Source organism: Carcharodon carcharias, chromosome 11 (genome assembly GCF_017639515.1).
Source record: "Carcharodon carcharias isolate sCarCar2 chromosome 11, sCarCar2.pri, whole genome shotgun sequence".
In the NCBI taxonomy this organism is placed as follows: domain Eukaryota; kingdom Metazoa; phylum Chordata; class Chondrichthyes; order Lamniformes; family Lamnidae; genus Carcharodon; species Carcharodon carcharias.
The window spans coordinates 21,014,899-21,029,320 of NC_054477.1; the positions used below are offsets into that span (position 1 = coordinate 21,014,899).

The window sequence follows — 14,422 nt, forward strand, 5'->3', positions numbered from 1 at the left end:
TGCACTGCAGCAACTCGGCATGGTTCTTACTACAGCACTTTCCAAACACACAACCTCTACAACCTGGAAGGGCAAGGGCAGCAGATGCATGGAAATACCACCTGCAAGATCCTCTCCAAGCCACTCACCATCCTGACTTGGAAATATATCACTGTTCCTTCTCTGTCACTGGGTCAAATTCCTGGAACTCCCTCCAGCACTGTGGGTGTACCTACACCACATAGTCTGCAGCCGTTCAAGAAGGCAGCTCACCATCAGCTTCTCAAGGGCAATTAGGAATGGGCAATAAAAGCTGGCCCCTGACATTGATGCCCAGAAAAAGCCTAGTGATGCAGTGTTCAGCCTATTTGTGTCAGCCATGGCTCTGTTGGTAGCATTCTCACCTGAGTTAGAAGATTCCCACCCCACTCCAGAACTTCAGTAAAACAATCAAGACTAATACTCCAGTGGTGTACTGAGGGAATACTGCCCTCAGAGGTTTTTTCTTTTCAGATGAGATATTAAAATGAGACCCTGTTGCCACCTGCCTCCACCTCCCCCCACACCCCCCCACCCCGCCCCCCCGCCCAGGTAGGTTTGAAGGAGGATCCCATGGTGCTATTCTGAAGAAGAACAGGCATGTTATCCCTGATCAATGTTTATCCCCTAGTCAATGCCACAAAAAGTTTATCTTGTTATTCCTACATTACTCCCGTGGGACCTTACTATTTGCCATTGGTAGCTGCTACGGGACACCAATGACTACAGTTCAAAAGTACTTCATTGGCTCTAAAGTGTTTTGAGATGTCTGCTGGTTGTGAGAGGTGCTTTATTAATGCAAGTTTTCCATCAATCGCTGAGTGTTGTCATTCTGTATGCAGCCTGTTGCAGCAGCACTCTTCTTAAATAATGTTGTGGTTTTATCCTTATGTGTTGTTGATATTCCTCCTGCACTTTCTCTGTGTCAAAATGGAAGACTCAACTATGTTCCAAAATGTAGAAAATGAATATTACAAATTGCAAAAGGTTAAATAATCGAGCTCACATAAAAGTTTCAAAATAAAAACCACATTTGCTTTCAACCTCTAACTTCCGGATAAAGTTCTGCTGGCCTTCCTCATTTGTGACTATGATTACAACTGAATGGTTTGCGAGACCACTTTACAGAGAATTAAGAGTCAACCACCAAACCAGCCTGCTATGCACTTTTTAATTACATAGCATAGCTGCCTCACTAACTTTCCAATTCATGAGTTTAATTCATCGCGAGCAGCACTTCCAATGGTCAGCCCTGCAATGGGTCAGGAGTGCATATCGCTGTTGGTATCCTTCCGTCTAAGATGATGGACATGCAGTCAATCAAATTAGGTGGGGTTCCTATAAGAAATAGGAGGAGTGGTCCATTCGGCCCCTTGTGCCTGCTCCACCAGTCAGTAAGATCATGACTAATCTGGTTGTGGCCTTAACTCCACTTTCTTGCCTGTCCCTCATGAACCTCGACTCTTGCCCATGAAAAATCTATCTAAATCAGCCTTGAATGTATTCTGTGACCCAGCCTCCACTGCTCCCTGGAACAGAGAATTCCAAAGACTAAGGAATCTCAGAAAAGAAATTCCTCCTCCTCTCCGTCTTAAATTATTAATTTATTTTAAAAATGCACCCCGGCTAGTTCTAGATTTCCCTACGAAGGGAAATATTCTCTCAGTGTCTACCCTGCCAAGTCCCCTGTAGTAATCTGATGGGTAATATACCTTTAAGAAGAATATTGTAATGGAAGATCACACGATCTTGGTATCCTACAGCAGAGTAGTGCGGGCCACCTCTGCAGTCAGCAGTCTGAAGTTAGAGTCTGAAGAGTAAAGACAGAGTTTTGAGTTGTAAGCACACAAGTGTAGCTGCTGAGTTCCTTTTGTAAATAAACAGAATGTGTTTCTTCTGAGAACGGTCTACTGATCTTCTCTGTCTTTGGTACCAACTCGGTCACCCCGAAACAAGCGTGCAACCCGGATCCTTATGTCCGGACAACCCAGGGTGCGGGATCCAACAAACCGCTGACGAGAGTAAAAAGCAGGGAAAGACACATAAGGATGAGAAAAAAGCAGGAAAGGACGAAGGAAATCAAGAGAACTGGAATCGGGCCGCACCTTACACGGTAATTCTAAGTAAAGAAAAGTTTCCGTCCTGATCGTTGAAGCAATCCCCTCAGACCATGCTGCAATTTGGAAGAGTTGAGCCTTTCGATCCCGTCTCGGACATCTCGTCTCATTATGTTGAACACCTCGCGTGCTTCTTCCAGGCGAATGACGTTGCGGGGGGCGGAGAAGAAGCACGTGATCCTCTTATCCACATGTGAGAGTAAGACATCTGGATTAATTCGAAATCTGTTGACACCCAGTGCTCCAGATTCGAAAAGTTTTGATGACTTAGTGAACCTCGTAAAAAATCATTACCAGCCAAAGCCCTCGGTGACGATCCAGCAGTTCAAATTTAACTCAAGGAATAGAACCACGGGGGAGACAGTTGCTTGTTATGTGGCAGGACCGAAATAATGAACAGAATACTGCGAGTTTGGTACGTCTATCAATGATATGCTTCGAGATCGTTTGGTGCACAGTATAAATGAAGGTGTGATTCAGAAGAGATTACTGTCTGAAACAAATTTAGATTTTCAGAAGGCATTGGAAATCGCTCTGGCAATGGAAGGTGCAGTGTGGGTTTCGAAAGCCATACAGGGAGCGCAAAATGGCACCGTCCTTCACATTGGGGGGGAGCCTCAGCCAAAAAGAACAGCAAAAACATGGCAATAATGGTAACAGAGGTGGAAGCAGACAAACTTGTAATGAAGCACAGTTTAAAAAAATTGAATATTTTTTCAGATACTTCATGAGACATTGTAACGATAGAATCAGGCAGACTTTCAAACAAAAGCAAAAACCCAATGAGATCTACAGAATTGAAAAGCCTGAAGTAATGGATTCAGGTATTTACTTGTTGTATACTTTAAAGCTAGGAAGAACAGAACCTACCTATGTAACCATGAGAGTGAATGAGAGGCCTATCAGAATGGAGATGGATACTGGTGTAGCCACTATGGTGATAGGTGAGCATACTTTTAAATACCTGAATCACAGGGAACGTAAACTAAATATGGAAGAAACAGATGCCAAACTGAAAACTTACACATAAGAAGACATAAAGTCGAGGGCATAAGCAAAGTCACAATACACTACAGAGGTAAAACAGTGAAGTCACCATTGATGGTGGTAGTAGGCGAGGGACCTAGCCTCCTTGGATGAAGCTGGCTGAAATAAATTAAAGTGGAATGGCTGAATTCTTCCAATTGAGAACTAATGGGCTATCAGAGCTACTACAAAAATATCCCTCAGTTTTCAAGGGCAAACTTGGAAAGATTGAGGGGCTACGAGCAAAAACTCATGTGGATCCAGAGGCAACACCAAGATTCATGAAGGCAAAACCAGGGCCTTATGCAATGCGGGAAAACATAGACGCCGATTTGGACAGATTAGAAAAACTGGCAGAGATACACCCAGTTCAGTTTTCAGAATGGGCAGCACCAATTGTACCTGTTCTCAAATCTGACCAAAGCGTTCGAATTTGTGGAGACCACAAACTAACAGTCAATCAAGTGGCTAAGTTGGACAGACAACCCATACCAAAAATTGAAGGCTTGTATGTTAAACTGGCAGGTGGAACCACCTACATGAAACTTGATATGAATCAGGCTTATCAACAATTGGAATTAGAGAAGGCTACCCAGACATTTGTCACCATTAACAAACACAAAGGGTTGTGACAATATTCCTGTTTACATTTTGGTGTATCTTCAGCTTGTGACATATTCCAAAGAACAATGAAAAGTTTACTGCAGGGACTGCCCCATGTTGCCATTTATTTAGATGATGTTCTTGTGGTGGAACTCATTGAAAAGGAACATTTGGTAAACTTGGAAGAAGTAGGAAGACGTTTTTCGCAGGTGGGAGTGCAGTTGAAAAAAGAGAAGCACACATTACAAGCGAAAGAGCTAAACTACCTAGGTCACAAGGTAGATACACAAGGCCTACATCCAGTTGAGGAAAAAGTGAGAGCCATTAGAGAGGCAACAGTGCCTATGAATACATCCGAGCTCAAATCATTCTTGGGGATGATCAATTACTATGGACGCTTCTTGCCTAATTTGTCAACAGAACTGCTATCCCTGTATTACTTGATCAAGAAAAACCAACGTTGGTCTTGCCAAATGCCACATGAAGAAGCTTTCACAAAAGTGAAATAGTTGCAGCAATCATCTACCCTTCTTGTATATTTTGACCTGAAGAAAGAGTTAGTGTTGACATGTGACAGATCTCCCTATGGAGTGGGAGCAGTGCTCTCCCATCAAATGGACGATGGATCACAGAATCACAGTGCAGAAGTGGCCCTTCGGCCCATCGATTCTGCACCGACACGTGATAAACAACTGACCTACCTAACAAATCCCATTTACCAGCACTTGGCCCATAGCCTTGAATGTTATGATGTGCCAAGTGCTCATCCAGGTACTTTTTAAAGGATGTGAGGCAACTCGCCTCCACCACCCTCCCAGGCAGTGCATTCCAGACCGTCACCACCCTCTGGGTAAAAACGTTTTTACTCATATCCCCCCTAAACCTCCTGCCCCTCACCTTGAATTTATGCCCCCTTGTGACTGACCCTTCAACTAAGGGGAACAGCTGCTCCCTATCCACCCTGTCCATGCCCCTCATAATCTTGTACAGCTCGATCAGGTTGCCCTTCAGTCTTCTCTGTTCCAATGAAAACAACCCAAGTCTATCCAACCTCTCTTCATAACTTAAATGTTTCATCCCAGGCAACATCCTTGTGAATCTCCTCTGCACCTCCTCCAGTGCAATCACATCCTCCCTATAATGTGGTGACCAGAACTGCACAGTACTCCAGCTGTGGCCTCACCAAGGTTCTATACAACTCCAACATGACCTCCCTACTTTTGTAATCTATGCCTCGATTGATAAAGGCAAGTGTCCCATATGCCTTTTTCACTAACATACCCCTCTGCTTCAGAGATCTATGAACGCTCACGCCAAGGTCCCTTTGTTCCTCAGAACTTCCTAGTATCATGCTGTTCATTGAATGCTTCCTTGTCAAATTACTGCTTCCAAAGTGTATCACCTCACACTTTTCAGGGTTAAATTCCATCTGCCACTTATCTGCCCATTTGACCATCCCATCTATATCTTTCTGTAGCCCAAGACACTCAACCTCACTGTTAACCACCCGGCCAATCTTTGTGTCATCCGCAAACTTAATAATCCTATCCCCCACATAGTCATCTATGTCGTTTATTTAAATGACAAATAATAGGGGACCCAGCACAGATCCCTGTGGTATGCCACTGGACGCTGGCTTCCAGTCAGTAAAGCATCCTTCTGTCATCACCCTCTGTCTCCTACAACTAAGCCAATTTTGAATTCACCTTATCAAATTACCCTGTATCCCATCTGCAAATGCGTTCTTTATTAGTCTCCCATGTGGGACCTTGTCAAAGGCTTTGCTGAAATCCATATAAACTACATCAACTGCACTACCCTCATCTACACACCTGGTCAACTCCTCAAAAGAGTCAATCAAATTTGTTAGGCATGACCTCCCTCTGACAAAGCCACGCTGACTATCCCTGATCAAACCTTACCTCTCCAAGTGGAGATAGATACTGTCCTTCAGAATGTTCTCCAATAGTTTCCCTACCACTGACGTGAGACTCAATGGCCTATGGTTTCCTGACTTATCTTTGCAACCCTTCTTAAATAGCGGAACCACATTAGTTGTTCTCCAGTCCTCTGGCATCTCCCCTGTGGCCAGAGATGAATTAAAAATTTGGGTCAGAGCCCCTGCGATCTCCTCCCTTGCCTCCCTCAGAAATCTGGGTCACAAATCATCTGGACCTGGAGATTTGTCTACTTTTAAGTCTGCCAACACCTCCAATACCTTGTCATTCCCTGTATAATTTGTTCAATAACCTCGCAGTCTCTCTCCCCTAGTTCCATACCTTCATCCTCATTCTCTTGGGTGAAGATGGTTGTGAAGTATTCATTCAACACTCTAGCGATGTCCTCTGGCTCCACCCATAGATTGGCCCCTTGGTCCTAATCTTTCCCTGGTTATCCTCTTCCCATTGATATACTTATAGAATATCTTGGGATTTTCCCTACTTTTACCAGCCAGAGCTTTCTCATATCCCTCCTTTATTCTCCTAATTGCTTTCTTAAACTCCACCCTGCACTTTCTGTACTCCACTAATGTCTCTGCTGATTTGCTTCCTTTATACTTGCTAAAAGCCTCTCTTTTCCGTCTCATCATATCCTGAATATCTCTGGTCATCCATGGTTCTCTGGGCTTGTTACTCATTCCTATCATCCTAGAGGGAACATGTTGAGTCTGTACCCTCCCCATTGCGTTTTTGAACACACCTCACTGTTCCTCTGTAGATTTCCCCACAAGTAGTTGTTCCCAGTCTACCTTGGCCAGGTCCTGCCTTATTTTATTAAAATCCACTCTCCCCTAATCCAAAACATTTTTTTGCAACTTGTTGATTTCGTTGTCCATAACAAACTTAAACTTAAAGCTAAAATGCTCGCCCACCACCGCCTCAGCCACCTGTCTGGCTTCATTCCCCAGAATTAGGTCCAGCACTGCCCTGTCCCTTGTTGGACCCTCTACATATTGACCTAAAAAGTTCTCCTGCACACATTTCAAGAAATCCACTCCAGCTAATCCCTTAACACTATGTCTATCCCAATTAATGCTGGGAAAGTTGAAATCACCTAATATAATTACCCTATTGTTATTGTTTTTACACACCTCCACAAATTGTGCATATATTTGCTCATTTGGGGGTCTATAATAAACACCTAAAAATGTGGCTTCCCCTTTTTTATTCCTAAGCTCTACCCACAAACCTTTAATCAATGCCCTCTCCAAGATATCATCTCTCCTTACTGCAGCAACTGACTCCTTAACTAATAATGCAATGCCTCCTCCTCTTTTACCCCCTCCCCTGTCTCGCCCGAAGATTGTATATCCCGGAATGTTGAGCTGCCAATCCTGCCCTTCCCTCAACCACACCTCATTGATAAAAACAGAAAAACTGTGGATGCTGGAAATCTAAAACAAAAACAGAATTACCTGGAAATACTCGGCAGGTCTGGCAGCATCGGCGGAGAAGAAAAGAGTTGATGTTTCGAGTCCTCATGACCCTTCGACAGAACTTGAGTGAATCCAAGAAAGGGGTGAAATATAAGCTGGTTTAAGGTGTGTGTGGGGGAGGGGGGTTTGGATGGGGGGAGAGAAGTGGAGGGGGTTGGTGTGGTAGTAGGGACAAACAAGCAGTGATAGATAGAAGCAGATCATCAAAAGATGTCATAGACAACAGAACAAAAGAACACATAGGTGTTAAAGTTGGTGATATTATCTAAACGAATGTGCTAATTAAGAATGGATGGTAGGGCACTCAAGGTATAGCTCCAGTGGGGGTGGGGGGAGCATAACAGATTTAAAAATATTTAGAAATAATGGAAATAGGTGGAAAAAGAAAAATCTATATAATTTATTGGAAAAAAACAAAAGGAAGGGGGAAGAAACAGAAAGGGGGTGGGGATGGAGGAGGGAGCTCAAGACCTAAAGTTGTTGAATTCAATGTTCAGTCCGGAAGGCTGTAAAGTGTCTAGTCGGAAGATGAGGTGTTGTTCCTCCAGTTTGCGTTGGGCTTCACTGGAACAATGCAGCAAGCCAAGGACAGACATGTGGGCAAGAGAGCAGGGTGGAGTGTTAAAATGGCAAGCAACAGGGAGGTTTGGGTCATTCTTGTGGACAGACCGCAGGTGTTCTGCAAATCGGTCGCCCAGTTTACGTTTGGTCTCTCCAATGTAGAGGAGACCACATTGGGAGCAACGAATGCAGTAGACTAAGTTGGGGGAAATGCAAGTGAAATGCTGCTTCACTTGAAAGGAGTGTTTGGGCCCTTGGACGGTGAGGAGAGAGGAAGTAAAGGGGCAGGTGTTACATCTTTTGCGTGGGCATGGGGTGGTGCCATAGGAGGGGGTTGAGGAGTAGGGGGTGATGGAGGAGTGGACCAGGGTGTCCCGGAGGGAAAGATCCCTATGGAATGCCGATAGGGGGGGGTGAAGGGAAGATGTGTTTGGTGGTGGCATCATGCTGGAGTTGGCAGAAATGGCGGAGGATGATCCTTTGAATTCGGAGGCTGGTGGGGTGATAAGTGAGGACAAGGGGGACCCTATCATGTTTCTGGGAGGGAGGAGAAGGCGTGAGGGCGGATGCGCGGGAGATGGGCCGGACACGGTTGAGGGCCCTGTCAATGACCATGGGTGGAAAACCTCGGTTAAGGAAGAAGGAGGACATGTCAGAGGAACTGTTTTTGAAGGTAGCATCATCGGAACAGATGCGACGGAGGCGAAGGAACTGAGAGAATGGGATGGAGTCCTTACAGGAAGCGGGGTGTGAGGAGCTGTAGTCGAGGTAGCTGTGGGAGTCGGTAGGTTTGTAATGGATATTGGTGGACAGTCTATCACCAGAGATTGAGACAGAGAGGTCAAGGGAAGGGAAGTGTCAGAGATGGACCACGTGAAAATGATGGAGGGGTGGAGATTGGAAGCAAAATTAATAAATTTTTCCATGTCCCGACGAGAGCACGAAGCAGCACTGAAGTAATCATCGATGTACCGGAGAAAGAGTTGTGGAAGGGGGCCAGAGTAGGACTGGAACAAGGAATGTTCCACTTACCCCATAAAGAGACAGGCATAGCTGGGGCCCATGTGGCTACCCATAGCCACACCTTTTATTTGGAGGAAGTGAGAGGAGTTGAAGGAGAAATTGTTCAGTGTGAGAACAAGTTCAGCCAGACGGAGGAGCCCTTATCTCATACGTTTTACCTGTAATATTCCAGGCATTAAAGTAGAGGCCATCCAGCCTTGCCTTACTCCGTTGAAGCTTATTGCAGCTGTACTCCCTCTGACTTATTATGACTTATTATTGTTTTAGAATGGCCTATTGAATATGTATCGAGAATACTTAACACAGTGGAAAAGGGATCATCAAAGATAGAAAAAGAAGGCCTGTCAATCACCTTTGGTGTCAAGAAATTGCATCAGTATGTACACGCTCATCATTTTATTATCATATTGGACCACAAGCCATTGCTGGGATTTTTCAGCGGAGACAAGGCTAACCCACCCATAGCCTCAGCAAGAATACAAAGATGGGGGTTGATCTTGGCAGCGTTTGAGTATACTTTCATTTGTAGACCTGGAAGTCAAATTGCAAATGCTGATGCACTTTGTCATTTGCCCGTGCAAGTAAATGATAAGGATGTTCCAATTCCTTAAGAATTTGTTTTATTATTGAACTTCCTGGATTCATCACCAAGCTGTGCTAGACAGATCAGAGATTGGACAAGTCCAGCCCCAGTCTTATCCAAAGTAGGAGAATAAGTTCTCTATGGTTGATCACAAAAACCTCGAATCTAAGGAAATGAAACTTGTATTTTCAGAGAAGATATGAAATATCTAGCCAGGAAGGTATCTTATTGTGGGGAGCTCAAGTGATTGTTCCTCCAAAAGGGCAAAAGCCATTGTTGACTGAACTACATAGTGCATACCCAGGCATTTCCCGAAAGAAGGCTATAGCACACAGTTACCAAGTTCAGTTTGAGAGCGAGAAACCTGAGTCCCATCCTTGTGTTCTGGAGTTAAACAAAGGTAACTACATAGGTATGAGGGCAGATTTGGCCCCAGTGGACTGAACAGGAAGACTACAAGGTAGGACAGGTGATGAACAGTGGCAGGTACTTAAGGAGATATTCAATTCCTCCCAAGTAAAATATATTCCAATGAGGAAGAAAGATGGTAAGAGGGGGGAAAAAGCATCCATGGCTAAGCAAGGAAGTTAAAGATAACTTAAAGGCAAAAACTAAGGCATACCAAATTGCAAAGGTCAGTGGCAGGCTGGAAGATTGGGAAACTTTTAAAGATCAACAAAGGGTTACTAAAAAAAAATAAAAAGAGCAAAGGTAAATTATGAAAGAAAACTAGCACAAAATGTAAAAACTGATAGCAAAAGCTTCTACAAGTATATAAAATGAAAGAGAGTAGCTAAAGTGAATGTTGGTCCCTTGGAGGTTGAGACCGGGGAGTTAACAGTGGGGAACGCAGAAATGGCAGAGGTGCTTAATCAATATTTTGCCTCAGTTTTCACAGTGGAGGACAGTAATACCACCCCAATAGTAACAGGTAGTGCAGAGGATATAGAGAAGGAGGAACTTAGAACAATCACCATCACTAGAGAAAAAGTACTAAGCAAACTATTGGGGTTAAAGGGTAACAGGTCCCCAGGACCTGATGGCCTACATCCCAGGGTGTTAAAGGAAGTGGCAGCAGAGATAGTGGGTGCATTGGCTATAAGTATTCCAAAATTCCCTGGATTTTGGAAAGGTTCCAGTGGATTGGAAAAATGCTAATATAACGCCCTTATTCAAAAAGGGGTGTGGCATAAAGTAGGAAACCATAGTTTAAAGCCTGTCATTGGGATATTGTTGGAATCCATTATTAAGGAAGTAGTAATGGGGCATTTGGAAAGTCAAAATGCAATCCATCAGAGTCAGCATGGTTTTATGAAGAGTAAATTGTGTTTGACTAATTTATTAAGAGTTCTTTGAAGATGTGATAAGCAAAGTGGATAATGGGGATCCTGTATATGTCGTATATCTGGACTTCCAAAAGGCCTTTGATAAGGTGCCACACAAAAGATTAATACAAAAGATAAGATCACACAATGTTAAGGGTAATATATTAGCTTGGATAGAGGATTGGCTAACCAACAGAAAGCAGAGAGTTGATATAAATGGGTCTTTTTCTGGATGGCAAGCTGTAACTAGTCGGGTGCCACAGGATTCGGTCCTTGGGCCCCAACTATTTACAATCTATATTAATGACTTGGATTCAGGGATAGAAGGTACTATAGCTAAATTTGCAGATGACACCAAAACAGGTGGGAAAGTAAGTTGCAATGAAGAAATAAGAAATTTACAAATGGATATGGACAGATTAGGTGAATGGGTCAAAATTTGGCAGATGGAGTTTAACGTGGATATGTGTGAGGTTATCCATTTTGGTTGGAAGAATAAAAAGGCGACTTATTATTTAAATGGAGAGAAACTTCAGAATGCTTCAGTGCAGAGGGATCTGGGTGTCCTCGTGCATGAATCGCTGAAAGCTAGTATTCAGGTACAGCAGGTAATAAGGAAGGTAAATGGAATTTTGGCATTTATTGCTAAAGGAATAGAGCATAAAAATAGAGAAGTGTTGTTGCAACTGTACAAGGCATTGATGAGACTGCACCTGGAGTACTGTGCACAGTTTTGGTCCCCTTACTTGAGGAAGGATGTAGTTGCACTGGAGGTGGTTCAGAAGAGGTTCACTAGATTGATTCCAGAAATGCCGGGCTTGTCTTATGAGGAGAGATTGAGCAGTTTAGGTCTATACCCTCCAGAGTTTAGAAGGATGAGATAATTGAGGTATATAAGATGCTAAAGGGGATAGACAAAGTAGACGTGGAGCAGATGTTTCTCCTTGTGGGGCATTCTAGAATAAGAGGCCATAGTTTTAGGCTAAGGGGTGGTAGATTTAAATCAGAGATAAGGAGGAATTACTTTTCTCAAAGGGTCGTGAATCTTTGGAATTCACTACCTCAGAATGCAGTGGATGCCGGGACGCTGAATAAATTTAAGAAGGAGATAGACAGATTTTTAATTAGTCATGGGTTGAAAGGTTATGGGGAGAGGGCGGGAAATTGGGAGTTGAGGCCGAAATGAGATCAGCCATGATCGTAATGAATGGCGGGGAAGGCTCGAGGGGCTGAATTGCCTGTTCTTAGTTCTTATGTTCTTATGTTCTTATGGTGGCCTGGAATGGATGGAAAAATAGAGAGCTTAGTGAAAAGCTGTATGCAGTGTCAGCAAGTGCAAAAGTTACGTCGAACAGCTCTGTTACACCCTTGGGAGTGGCCAGGAAGACCATGGGCGCGATCACACATCGGCTATGAGGGACCTTTAATGGGAACAATAATTCCACTTGTCATCAATGCTCACTCAAAATGGATGGACAAAAATGAGGTGAATTCACCAGCACCTTCTGCTACAATTGACAAGCTACGACAAAGTTTCACAATCAACAGACTACCGGAAATGGTCAGATCAGACAATGGAACGGTATTTATCAGTACTGATTTTCACCGATTTATCAGCCTCAACGGTGTTACTCATGTAAAAACTTCACCATACCACCCTTCTTCAAATGGACTGGCCAAGAGAGTGGTTCAGACCTTCAAATCTGGTATGAAGAAATTATCTGGAAATTCTATTGCGACAAAATTAACACATTTTCTTTTCCATTATAGGACCACCCCTCATGCAACAACAGGTGTCACATCTGCGGAATCATTGATTGAACACCGTCTCCGATCGAGATTGAGCCTAATTATGCCAAACTTGGGGGTGGGGAAGATGGAAAGGAGACAGGGAAGTCAGAAAACTGGACACGACTGGCACAGTCATGACAGGATGTTTAATGGAGGACAGAAGGTATATGTGAAGAGTTTTAGAGAAGGACCAAAATGGTTATTTGGTGAAATAAGCGCAGTAACTGGACCTTTTTCCTACCACATGAAAGTGGAAGATTGAGTCACACGGAGACATATTGATTATAGGAGGAGAAACAAAATACCCAGAACTGATGCATCCAGTGCTCATAACTGAGTCAACGTCTCCTGTTGGAAGAACTCAACTGAGTACAGATGTGTCTGAAGGGTCGACTGTGCCTGAAAGAGTTGAGGAAACAGATTTGCAGGTACCTACCAAAGAACCTGATTCTCAGACGACTCTAGTGAAGGAAGTTCCAGATAAAACATCAAAAGCCGTAAAGCTGAGATGTTCTACATGCGTAAGGAAATCCCCAGAAAGACTGACTTTGTAAATTACTTTATCTCTGTGAAAAATATATTCTGAAAACATTGTAAAATGTATTTCTGAGTAAAGGGGAAGGGATATCATAATCTGATGTGTCATATACCTTTAAGACGAAGGTTGTAATGAAAGATCACATGATTTTGGTATCTAAAAGCAGGGTAGTGGGGGCTACCTCTGTAGTCAGTAGTCTTGAGTTAGAGTCTGAAGAGTAAAGACAGAGTTTTGAGTTGTAAGCACACAAGTGTAGCTGCTGAGTTCCTTTTTTAAATAAACAGAATATGATTTTTCTCAGAACGATCTATTGATCTCCCCTGTCTATGGTACCAACTCGGTTACCCTGAAAGAAGCATGCAACCCAGATCCTTAAGTCCCAACAAACCAGGGTAGGGGATCCAACAACCCCTTAGAATCTTGTGTGTTTCAATAAGATCACCACTCATTCTTTTAAACTTCAATGAGTGGTAGGCCCATCCTGTTCAAACTTCTATCATCGAACAAACCCCTTCATCCTAGGAATCAGCCTAGTGAAACTTCTCTGAACTGTTTCCAATGCAAGTATATCCCTCCCTTAGGTAAGGTGGCCAAAGCTTCACACAGTGATCTCGTGAGGTCTCACCAATGCACCATACAACAGGACTTCCCTCCATATCGTTAAATTCTTTGGTACTCCAAACCCCCTTACAATAAAGGCCAACGTTCTGTTTGCCTTCCGAATTACTTGCTGAACCTGCATGCTGACTTTTTGTGATTCATGTACAAGGACACCCTGAAGCCTCTGTACTGCAGAATTCTGCCATCTAGCTTCATAGGGTAGCTTCGTATGGTACACATTTGCTAATGGCTGAAGAGACCAATCCATGAGAGGCAGGTTCTGGCTCAAGTACCACACGTGAAGTGGCTGTCAGCTGCCATTGCGGTTGTGGTTTTTGGTGTTTGCTCCTGTTGCCAAGCTACCATAGCAACTGATCATCATGGTGGCGCATGCTGGCCCACAGGCAATGGTCGGGATTTTCCATGCCCGCTGGCACCGGGTGTTTGCGGTGGCGTGAGCGGGCAATACGGCCAAAAATCAGTTCCACAACTGATGAAACAACGATTGTCCGTTTAGCCCGTTGATGGTGAGCCGTGTTCCCCACCACCGAACATCAGGAACCTGACTGTAATACATCAGCACATCATTATTAGACCATCCTGCCGGATTCAAACCCCCCCCCCCTCTGAATCGTCCACCCACGTAGGCAGGAAAACACGCCCGTGTGTTTCACAACAGCACGCATGAAGCATGCACTTGGGGGGCTGCACTTCGCCCGGGATTTCAAGGTTTGTTTGCCTACCTTGCTTCGGGCAGCACTCGCAGTCATCAGCGCCAGGCTTTGGAGACATAGCCACATC

General features: G+C 43.9%; 1 protein-coding gene across 2 annotated transcripts in view; it reads right to left on the minus strand.

The window, feature by feature from the left end:
- LOC121284381 (interleukin-13 receptor subunit alpha-1-like) overlaps positions 1-14,422 on the minus strand; it is a 68,265-nt gene that overhangs the window by 35,631 nt on the left and 18,212 nt on the right. Inside the window, exon 4 of one of the 2 annotated variants that reach the window (XM_041199808.1) lies at positions 1,731-1,828. The exons of the other annotated variant lie outside the window; for it this stretch is intronic. The gene's annotated coding sequence lies outside the window, so the exon portion shown is untranslated. The remainder of the gene's footprint in view (positions 1-1,730; positions 1,829-14,422) is intronic. 2 annotated transcript variants of the gene reach the window in all.